Genomic DNA, 12108 nt, shown 5'->3' on the forward strand with positions numbered 1-12108 from the left:
CTCTGGAGAAAACTATTTCTTAAGCTCTCAGCATTCCTTAGTTTCAGTAGCTCTTTGCTTAGGGCTGACGTCACATGGGCTTTTTCAATCCACATCAGTGTGTCTACCAATGTTGTTCTTGTTCAGCTCATGTAGGCAGTCATGTTGTAGACTTTACTTTCAATTCTTCTGAGTAGAATATCAGAAAGAAGAATTGCTGGTTATATGGTAATTCAATGCTTAGTTTTTGAAGGGCTATGGCACTGTTTTCCACATGGCTATGCTGTTTCACATTTCCATTCACAGTGTGCCATTCCTCCACATCCTCTCCTGGGTTTTGTTTGTTTGTTTCTAGGTTTATTTTATATTATGTGTATGAATATTTTGTTCACCTGTAGGTCTGTGTACCAAAATGCATGCCTGGTGCCAACAGAGGACAGAAGAGGGCATCACAAGTGTGCTTAACCACAGGGCAGTCTTCTCCAGCATTTCTGTTGTTATTATTATTTTTTTAATATGAGCCATCCTGATTAATTTAAAGGGGCATTTCACTGTTGTTTTGATTTGCATTTCTGTACTGATGTGTTGGAGTGATGTTTTGTGTACTGTGTAAAGTTTATCCTTGTATTATTCGAATGCTCATTTCTATACTGGCAGAGAATTGAATACAGGGCAGACTTGCCTGTCTCAACCAATGTTTTGTAAACATTCTTCTCCATTACCTTCTAATTGTCCAATGAAGAGTTGATCAGCCAATTAGCTTGGCAGAAGCAGATAGAGTGGGACTTCCCATTGGAGTGGAGGGGCTCCCAGGGAGATAAGGGGCAAGGGGCAGGGGGAACCACGAGGAGAAGTAGAGAATCTACATGGACAGAACAGGAGGATTTGCCATGAGATTATGACAAGAGAGCGGGCATGAGGACACATATGGACCAGAACGAGCCAAGGTCAGACTCAGATTAAAGATAAAGGGCCATGTGGATAGGAAATAGGCAGCCTTAAAGGGTTAGAATAGCTAAAAACCTGTCCAGCTTGGGCGTGCAGCTTGTTAATAAAAATACCAGGTCTCTCTGTTAGTTATTTGGGAGCTAGAATAGGCTAAAGAAGGCATAGAAATGCCCTATAGTTATCTGGGTACAAAGAGGGCAGAAAGAAACCTCCCAAAGAAAACCAGTTATACTGACTAGTGATACTCAGCATCAACCCATGTGTCCACGCATCCTGTACAGGTACTCGTGCACCTGGAGGTCAGAGGTCAAGGTCAGATAGCCTTTCTCAACCTCTATACACCTTACTTTTTTCTAGATAAGATTTCTCACAGAAACTGGACCTCACTGATTCAGCTGCCCACCAAGACTAGTGGTCCTCCTGTCTGTCTTCCCAGCACTGAAATTACAGGTATACATTCCTGTCCCTGGATTTTTTTTTTTAACGTAGGTTTCTGGGGATTGAACTCAGGTTGCCAGGCTTGGCAGTGCCTGTCTTTACCAACTAAACCATCTTGCCAGCCTCAATCTCTCTTTTCCTCAGTCCCCTTCTAGATAATAGAAATGTAGCTCCAAACACTTTGGACTCTCAGCCAGGATCTGAGATCTCATCCCTTAAGATCAGTACAAGGAGGCCTACCTTCTGGACAAAACCTGCTCTGGAGCCCACATCTTACATCATGTGGCAAGCTAATAATTGGGGCTCAGCGTGGTGGCACGCCCCTTAAATCCCAGCCCTTGGGAGGCATTCTTCCTTTTGTTTACAGAAGCAGTCTCAGTTACTGGCATGATGGTAACCTTGGCCTCATCCAAAAGGGACTACTTTAACAACATCATCATTTTAGTGTCTTGCCTAGCATTTGTTCTACTTAGCCAGAACGGGACCAAGCAGCCCTAGAGTTTGGGGATATGAGTTGCTCCTCTCATCTTACTTACTCCCTTTTCCATGGACTCCATTGCTTTCCCATACGCCCTGGCTAGAAGAAACACTTGTTTTTATTTCTCATTCTGTTTGTTAATGTAGTATAGCAAATACTACAAAACTGTTCTGATATGTAAACCTGGAGTTCCAGGACAGCCAGGGCTACACAGAGAAACCCTGTCTCAAAAAAACAAAACAAAACAAAACAAAAAACACCACCACCACCAAAAAAACCCAAAAAACAAAACCCAGCAACATCTGTCAGCTGTCACACGTTTGAATGTGCTCCCTCTAAGGTTCAGGTGCTGCCCATGTGAAAACATGGCCTTTATGAGATTACACCATGAGAGCTCCTCCTTCATGGACCCCACTAAGGACTTACACAGGAGACTTCAGACAGCGTTTACCAGCTTGCCTCTCTGCCTCTACCATTTGAGCACACAGCATCAAGGTGTGTGAAATCTTCAAAGTGGTGAGCTGTCAGACATTTTGCCACTGTCTTCTTGGTCTTTTCAGCCTCTAGAACCATGAGCTATAACCTTCTGTTCTTTATAGATTACCCAGTTTAAGGTGTTTTATTAAAGTAGCAGAAGATAGACTAAGGCATCTGCAAAAGAATGCAATAAACTCCTTTTGTGGAGGTTTCTGATTCTAAGTAATCACACACACCTTTAATCCCAGAACTCAGGAGATAGAGGTCAGCCTGATCTACAGAGGAAGTTACAGGGCTACACAGGGAAAACCCTGTCCCTTAACAAACAAACAAACAAACAAAATGGGGAGAAAAAAGTATAGGCCAGATAATCACTTAGGCTAAGAGGCTCAAGGTCAGTGTAAACAACACAATGAGAACCCTCAAAATAAGGGAAAAACCAAAACTAGAGAAATAGTTCAGTAAAGTGATTACTTTGTACAAGGGCATGAGTTCAGTCCCCAAAGCCCAGATTTAAAAAAAAAAAAGGGTCATGGTACAAGTTTGTAATCCTAGCACTGAAGAGAATGAGATGGATGGAGATGGTGTAGCTAGTTTACAGGGCAAGCTCAAGCCTTGTCTCAAAAAACAAAGAGGAGAATGCCTGGGGAATGACACTAGGGGTTGACCTCTGGTCTCCACATGAACATGCTGAAACATGAACATGTATGCATATATACAAAAAAACAGAGCTATGTATTTCTTACCTAGTAGAGTAAAAAACTACCTGTTCTTCAAAACTATTTTTTTTTAGCATAGAAAATGTGTTGGAGAAGTATGTTCTGAAATCTGTGATTAATGTAAAAAGACAAGGACATGATCTATGTTAGCAATGTATAACAATATTTAGCAGCAACATAACATCTGGGTATAGCCAGGCATAGGAGTACAGCATGTAGTTCCAGCTACTTGAGAAGCTAAGGCAGGAAGTTTGCAAGTTCAAGCCCTGCTTGGGTAGTGAATCCAAGGACAGTTCAAGTAATAAGTGACTCCAAGTGTCAAAAGAAAAAGAAAGTAGGCCTGGGGCTGTGGACAAGCAGTAGGGCTCTTGTCTAATATGTGCACCCCCAACACTGCACCAATGCTACCATCAGAGGGATTAGCCAAAATTCGTGTCTTCTGTGATCATCTTTTCATTTCAGAAGTCCTGGATGGGATAACAGATGGGGAAAACAATCTACAGAACTTTATTCTTACATACCAATGATGTGAATGTGTTGACTCTTAGTACACCCAGCAAGGAAGGAAGCATAGACCATGTGGAGAAATGGAAAATGAACTCAGTGCTATCAAATGGCATGCCCAGGTCTGGCCTCTACTTGGTAATGGGCTCACATCCCTGCCCACTCTTTCCATTCTACCGAAACCTTGTTTGGAATGAAAAAAGCATAGTCAGAAATGAACAAAAAAAGCACAAAGGAAACATGACCTCACTTTCTGCATAGTGTTTCAGATTACCTGACAAAGCTTACAGACACCGAAGGCCAGTGGAGTAAGACAGAGTCCTACCACAGACTAGACCAAAGTCGGATGCTTTCCTTCCAAACTCATGCAAATGCACTGTAATGTTCACTGAGCTTTAAAACAGCTTTGAGTCATAATTGACACACTGACTACATAGAGTGTATAATCTACTAAGTTTGAACTTAAATTCCATCACCAGAGTAAAAATAACCAAGAGGCCTGTCTGTGAGCCTGTTTCCAGCTCCTCTCATGCTTCCCTCTCAACCCCTCCAACTTCAAATGTCTGTGGGTCTACTTTCTGTCACTAGAGATGACTTTGAACCTATTTTTTTGTCTTCACACAGCATATTTGGGGATCCATGCTGTGTACTCACTGTTGGCCCTGTCAATTCTCATTTCTCTCTTTTAGAAACCTAATTTCACCCCTTCGCAGTGGGCAGAGAGACACCTTGGTGGTGGTGGTCTTCCATCAGTCAGGGGCAGAGACACCTTGGTGGTGGTGTTCTTACATCAGTCAGGGGCAGAGCAGATGACAGTCCTTTGTTCATCCTAGCTTGATGCTTGGCTTGATAGCCAAAGCTGTCTCATACCTAGGACTCATAAAAATCAAATCAAATAAAGTCAAATCCAGGCAGTGCAGCACATGAGGAGGAAGACATACAAAGATCTGTGGACTGCCATGCCACATATAGACCTGCCTTCCAGTTCATGGCACAGGCGGACCATAGACACCAGCTTGCTACCATGCCACACCATGCCACACAGTACAGAAGGAAGATATTGCCTAGGGGCCCACCAGCTTGTGAGTGAATATGTGATGGTCAGATGGAAGAGAAAGAGAAGTGGAGCAACTTGAGCATTATGAAGAGAGATGGAAATGGAGACTGAAGGGTGGAGAGGAGTAGCCTTTTATGAGTGGCCAGTCCCATCCTCTGTAGCCATGGTGAGGTCCTGGTCTGAGCTAACACTGAGGGCCATGTCTGAGTCCGAGGCTACATAGTGTCCGTGGCTCTATTACCACTAGAGAACATGGTGATGTCCCTGGTCAAGGCACATAGCAGAGCAAGCGCAGTTGACTGGAGTGAGCAGAGGTCCTAAAGTCAATTCCCAACAACCACATGAAGGCTCACGACTATCTGTACAGCTACAGTGTGCATTCATATACATAAAATAAATAAATCTTTTTTTAAAAAGTTCAATCATTTTTCAGCTCTGTAGTAAGCTTAAGGTAACCTAGATTACATTAATATACTGTCTTAATAAATAAAACCAAAACATTAATGAACATATATAGATAAAAGACCATGTGAAGAAAAAGGAAGGTAGTCAGTCTTCAGAAAGGAACTGTGCTAACAACTTTACCTTAGAATTCCAGCCTCCAGAATTATGAGAAAATTTTCATTTAAGTCACCCAGTTTGGCACAACTTTGCTGCAACAGCTTGAGCAAATGCACATATCTGGTAATCTTTGATAAGATGGTAGATCCTGTGAATATTCAGTGGTGGTGCTGGACATTGTTATTTTATATTATTTATTTAGAGACAAGGTTTCCCTATTTAGCTCTGGCCATCCTGAAATTCACTATGTAGAACAGGCTGGTTCAAACTTAAGAGATCCTGCCTCTGCCTCTTGTATAATGGAATTAAAAGCATACATCACACACCCCCAACCTCACCCCCCCCACACACACACTTTTTTCCCCAAGATAGGGCTTCTCTGACTGTCCTGGACCTATCTCTGTAAATCAAGCTGTCTTTGAACTCAGATCTGTCTGCTGCTGCCTCCCAAGTGCTGGTATCAAGGCTGTGTGCCACCATTGTCTAGCTTATTTTCTTATACTCTTATCAATACCACTTCGACTTGCTTGAGGACACAGATAAAAGGGTCTGACTTTTGGGGGTCTTACTTTTCATGACTAATTGGGGAACTTGGAGAAGTTTTCAGTCTAGAGCTGTTTCCTACCACTGGAGTGCAATGCTCTTGAATATTTTACCACATGCTCCATGATTTTGGTCTTGGAAGGATAGACTAATCCCGTTAATTTTTTAGAGTACTTCAGTCCTCACATGTTGATCAGTGTTCTCCTGAATACCTACAGACCTCCATGGTCTCTCTCTTTGCCCCTTGCCTCTTTTTGGTACTCAATTCTGCAGTCTCTAGACTCTCAGTTCCATATCCATGACCAAGGAGGTCCATTAGGCTCCGTGCCTCAGTTTCTCCTTTGCTGTGCTACGGCATGGAAACGCCTCAAAGAAGTCAGGTCCAGAAATCTAATATTAATCCCATTTGTCAGTCATCTCCAGAGATTACTGGCTCTTATTTCTCAGTGCCAGGTGTTTTGAAAACATTATTTCATCTGAGCATAGAGGTATACATCTCTAACCCCAGTTCTTGGGAGGTGGAGGATCAGGAGTTCAAGGCCTACCTCACTACATTGTGCTGTTAAAAAAAAAAAAAAAAAAAAAAAAAAAAAAAAAAAAAAAGGACAAATGGTGCATGTATATTCTCTCTCTCTCTCTCTCTCTCTCATGCTATTTCAGCTACTTCAAGATAAACTCAACCCCATGTGTGTCTCTAAGTAGGCTAGAGGTAGAACTTTTTGTTGTTTTGTAAAACAAGGTCTCACTAATTAATTATACCTGGCTGGCCTCAAACTGGTGATCTTGTTTCAGCTTTCTACTGCTGGGGTATGCTCCCTAACTCCTAGAGAGGTGGAAGTTCTATTTATCCTTTAAGAAGTGCTCATAATTGTTTTACAACAATACCTGCAGTGATTGGGCTGGAGAGATGGCTCAGTGGTTAAGAGCACTAATTGCTCTTCCAGAGGTCCTGAGTTCAATTCCCAGCAACCACATGGTGGCTCACACTCATCTGTCATGGGATCTGATGCCCTCTCCTGGTGTATCTGAAGACAGCAACAGTGTACTCACATACATAAAATAAATAAATCTTTAAAAAAAAAATACCTGCAGTGACAGTTAACCTTCATTGTTGACTTGATTGTATTCAGAATTACCTGGGGGTTTGAGGCATACCTCTTTAGGGTTATGAGAGAGGAGTAGCTGAGGAAGAAAGACCTATCCTGAATACGAGCAGAATCATTTCACGAGCTGGGGACCAGGATGGGTTAAAGACAAAGTAAACTGAGTATCAATATTCACCTCTCATGGCTTCCCAGTTGGCAACATGTAAAAGGCAGTTGCCACATGCTCCTGCCAACCCAGTTGCTCCCCATTGTGAAAGAATGTACCCTCTGAAACTGTGAGTTAAAATAAATCTTTCTTCCCTGACAAACTGGTCTGTCAGATATTCAGCACTACTACTGAAAAATGCAAAAAAGTAACTAAATATAGGAAACTGGTACTTCTGAGGGGGTCCTGCTGCGATAAACCTAACTATATGGCTCATAGGCTTTGAGAACAGGAATGTGGGAGGAATGTGGAAGAATTTGGAGCTGTGGCCTGGAGAAACCCTGGAGTGTTACAGGCATGAGCTGTTCTGTTGGAAAGTAGATTAGACTGCCAATGGAAAAGCAGATAAGAAAGACTATTCATCAGGTTTCAACAGGAAACAAGGATTGCTAAGGCCCAAGAATCACCAAAGGAAGAGCTCAGACTCAAATAGTATGCGAAGTCAGAGAACGTTTATTCTGCAGAAATTACCAGCATGCAGGGGTCAACCATTCATCAAAATAGTGATAACCCTAGGGGCTGATCTGATAGGCCCTCTTTTATGCAAGGCTAGGGGAGTTTTCTAGAAGAACTAGGTAACTTCTAATATGATTGTTAGGGGGAAAAGCAATGAGATTAGTACATTTTTGATTGGCTGCTATGTTCCATTATATTTGGTGAGACCTTGAAGAATTTTGGAAACCAGATCAGTTCTGGCTTTGTTATCTCATCTAGCTAGGTGTCCCAAGAGCTGATTCAGATTCAGCTCCAGACTTAGCCTCCCTAAGTCGGGGCTGTCATTGATGAAAGGCCCATTGTCAATGGTTCCTTCTGAGGAGCCCCGTCTGCTTCCCAGGGAATTGAACTTTTTATTCCCAAGGTTTTTGGATCTCTCAGATTCTATCAAGAATTCTTATTGAGACTACTTGTGTTATATTCTAGCAAAATATTGAGCTATGTTCTATATCCCGAAATTTTGAGAGAGGCTAGAAGGTAATATGTTTTCCACAGGTACTTTCAAAACTGTATCCAGTCTACAGCATGTTTACTAAGCTCTGTCTTTACAGTGTGATTGCAGAAGTGGAGCAAAGAGATGTGTAAAACATATAGTTTTGTGGACAGAGGATCTTGAGCAAGTTTTAAAGTTCAGACAAACTCGTTGAAACACTTTGACATCTGGTTCAATTAAAGAGTGATCATACTCTGAACTGGGACAATAGAAAAGATACCATGAACCCTAGTTACGATCCAAAGTGGCTGGGCTACATCTCAAGCCAGAAGCACAACTTAGAGTCATCTATGGTGCTAGTTTTTAAAAGCATGCAAAATACAAGTGTTGTGGAATCCTGAGGATTTATGTCACATGGCAATGTGTGGCAGAGTAGATATCCCTGAATGGAGCTACTGAGTGGGCTATTTGTAAAGCTGTGAATGTGAAGCCTAAACTACAATACAGACAGACCCCAAGATGTAGATGCTAGGAATGTGGATTATCACCAAGGAAAGCTGTGCGCACTACATGGAGTCAGCTCATGATAGATGCCATGTATGTCAGAGGTAGAGAGCTAGAGGGTCATGGATATGCAAGCCTTTTGTAGACAAGATGATGGCACCATGAGCCTTAAATACTGAAACTTGAACTACAAAATTTGATGTTTTCACTGATGGACTTTGGTCGTGCTCTGGTCTTGTATTTCTTTGCTATGATCCCTCCCTTTTAGGAATGGAAAGGTTTACTCTGTGCCACTATATATTGGACATATGTAACATTTTAAAAAAATTTATAGTGGCTCAAGTTCAGAGAATGCTTTGAGTCAAAGCATCAATTCAGAGAGGAGAATTTGAACTTAACCTTCTGAATAATGTTTGAAGGTACTCTTAATTAGATAAATGACATTTTGTATTATGAGACAGACAAGAGTGGGGTCTTCTTGGGGGTGGGGCGAGTGGGAATGTGAAGGGAGGGGATAAAGTATTACAGATTCAAGTAATGTGTTTGAAAATTGACAAAGAACACACTTGTGATGATTAACCTTCAATATCATATTTAGAACCTCCAAGGAGACTGAAGCATATACCTCAGAGTATCTGTGAGAATGTCTCAGAGCAAATAAACTGAGAAAGAAAGACCTGATCTGAGTAAGGGACCATCCCATGGGCCAGAGACTTGGATGGAATCTACACATAAAACAGCTACCACATTAGCTATGAGCAGCTCCACCCACCATGCCTGCCCTTCCCTCTTCAGACTATGAGCCAAAATAAACCCCTTTCCTTAAGTTGTCCTGTCTGATGTTCTGCTGCAGCAAAGAGTAGAGTAACTACCATTCCATTACTGTAGTCACCAAACAATTGAAGTGTTCTGGATTGGATCTTATTACAACATACTTTCCTAGAAGGAACAAAAGATTAGAGCCATTAATAAAGATTAATTTCCCCAACACTAGTAGCTAGATTAAATACTTCTTATTTTTTAGGAGGAAATCTTAACCTTCAAAATTTCATTCAACACAGTTGGTACAAGAAGCAATTGTACTGCACAGCTGTAAACTTCAAGGCCTTAATGAAACATGCAACAACAACCTCTAATGTCTCTTTGTTTTCAAAGAGGCAGACAAAAAATCCTAAGAATTATGTTGGCAGAGTTGAACAGCTGAGTATCCTACTGTGGGAAGGTCTGATTTTGTGTGTATGTTGGGAGAAGGCAGTCAGGGTAGGGTTCTGGCAATAATAACAACAAAAGTTTACCACAGAGGTGGAGCTCATTTTCAAGGCTCATACATAGCCGTGTTTCCTATTTTTCCTCCAAAGCACTTCAGCACACTGTTGAAATTTTCTTTGGTATTTATGTGCTGTCTTTTGGCTATGTTTCTCCTTCACAAGACTCCATACAGACTGGGACTTCTCCGACTCTTGTGCTGTTTTAGTTGTATTATCTAGCTTTCAAGAAAGGCTAAGTGAAAGCTATTTGTTAAATGAATAAAAGAAGATACAAATCCTATTTCTAATACACACCACACAGTTAAAACTTTGCAGGAGAATTTCACTTCCCTGTTATCTGTGCCTTCAATTTCCACTGTGGGATCTGTATTACTCTGAATCAGACACAAAGTAAGGAGCTGAGTGGGAGAGTGATGGCCCAAGACTCTCTTTCACCATAGTGACTGTGTCTCCTGGGTGACTGCACACCTAGAGATCCTTCCCTGGATCACTACAGGATTCCCTATAGAATCTTTCAGTTTTCTCTTGAGGCTTTGGGGAGACACTGGCAAGCTTCCATATGGCCCACACTGGTTTGACAGTCTCTTCCTTCTGGAACCTCAAGCTTGCTATTAAGTGTTCTACAATGGTGATCTTTGTTACTTCAGGGTCCTGATGTGACATGCTTTGTCAGAATGCCTGTGTCCTGAACTGCTGAGACTTTCTCCTCTATTTCCAGGCTACTCTGCTGGCCAGTGATGCTCCTTGCATGAACTTACTTGAATGAAGTAAAAAGCCAAAGATGGGATTTTTTAAACATAATCAGTACATTAAAAAAAGTTACAATAAATGGATCTTTTAGAAAGGATGAAATACTAGGGGGTGGGAGGAGGTGTACACCTTTAATCCCAGCACTCTGAGGCCTTGGTCCCAGCATTTGAGAAGTAAAGTCAAGAGGATTAGGAAACTTAAAGCCATCCTTGACTACACAAGATCCTGTCTCATAAATGCAAAAAGGAACATGAGGAAATCAAGCGTAGCAATGAATGAATGCCTGTTGTAATCAAGTACTAGGAGGTTGAGGCAGAAAGAAGGCAAGTTTAAGGTCAGCTTGAACTATCCAGGAAGACTCTGAAAGAAGATGCATGTGAGAGCAGACAGATTATCTCCAGCCACTCTTGCATTCGCTCTAGGCCATAGGCACTGATCAAAACATTTTAGGGTAAAAGCTGACAGCTGCCACCCATAAAAGCTGAAAAACAACAGATTCCCTAGGGAAAAGAATTCTCTACCTGCATCACTAGTTGCTTGCACCGAACCTGGCAAAGCACGGTAACTGATGAATACACTAATTTATAGGTACCTGACAGTGAGGTTCCTTTCAGGCAGAGCTATATGGATATTCCAGGATCAAAATGGCACAGGTCAAGGATAAAAGGGCATAATGTATCTGCTGCACACATTATTAAAAGCCTTTTCTAGGGCACCCTTTTTCACTGCATCAAATAATTGGCATCAACTCTACATTCTTACCTTTCCATTTTATGAGTAGTCAATCAAAATATGCAAATCTTGTGTGGAGATTCCATTAGTCTCATAACAACTAACAACAATTAACATTTTTCTTCACTTTAAAATGTTAAGACTGCCTCTTTCCGGTTTCAAGAACCAATATAAGATCAAAACACACCAGATGGTGCTGGCATATTCTTTTAATCCCAACACTCATGAGGCAGAGGCTGGCAGATCTGAGGCCAGCCTACAGATCAAATTCCAGGATAGCTAGGGCTACACAGAGAAACCCTGTCTCATAAAACAAACAAACAAAGATTACTCCCGACTCTGCCTATATCCCTCCACTGGCAGTCCCTCTCTGTCTTCTTCTCTTTCTTTTTACAGCACTGAGGATCAAACCCAAGGCCTTGAGCATGCTAAGTCAAGTGCTCCTAACACTGGCCATACCCCAGCCCTCTACCTTTATCTTGACAAACTGACTGAAGGAGTAGCTTTATAATAAAAGTGATAGGCTCCGGCACGTGATCTCTTGCTTGAAGCTACTCCACTTCCTACTTTTTTTTTCTCCATAGGATACCTGTTACCATGTAATAACATAGCATGAAGGTCCTTATCAGATGTGACCTTCAGTCTTGGAATTCTCAAAGTCTACAACTGTGGGCCGAATAAACTCCTATTGGTTATAATCTTCCCAGTCTGTGGTCTTCTATTATTGCTATAAAAGCAGACTAAGAGGATGGGGAAATCGCAAAGTGGCTTAGGCACAACAACCTATGCCTGTAACCTAGCATTCTATGTGAGTGTACATAACAAGCTGGAGGTGAACTTCAAGGTGTCTGGAAACCCAAAACTGAATGAGGCAGACCCAAGAGGACTACTAAGACTTGCTGGCTGAAAAA

The 12108-nt window shown here is 41.7% G+C and overlaps 1 protein-coding gene and 1 non-coding gene across 2 annotated transcripts in view; one reads left to right on the forward strand and one right to left on the reverse strand.

Annotated features, from left to right (window-relative positions):
- The window catches only part of Abhd12 (abhydrolase domain containing 12), a 69525-nt gene that overhangs the window by 46273 nt on the left and 11144 nt on the right, over window positions 1-12108 (reverse strand). The window lies entirely within an intron of this gene.
- On the forward strand, window positions 4288-4426 carry LOC116092744. Its single transcript, XR_004119460.1, has one exon. It is a non-coding gene; the product is annotated as a small nucleolar RNA SNORA48 (small nucleolar RNA).

Source organism: Mastomys coucha, unplaced genomic scaffold (assembly GCF_008632895.1).
Source record: "Mastomys coucha isolate ucsf_1 unplaced genomic scaffold, UCSF_Mcou_1 pScaffold15, whole genome shotgun sequence".
Taxonomy (NCBI): Eukaryota; Metazoa; Chordata; class Mammalia; order Rodentia; family Muridae; genus Mastomys; species Mastomys coucha.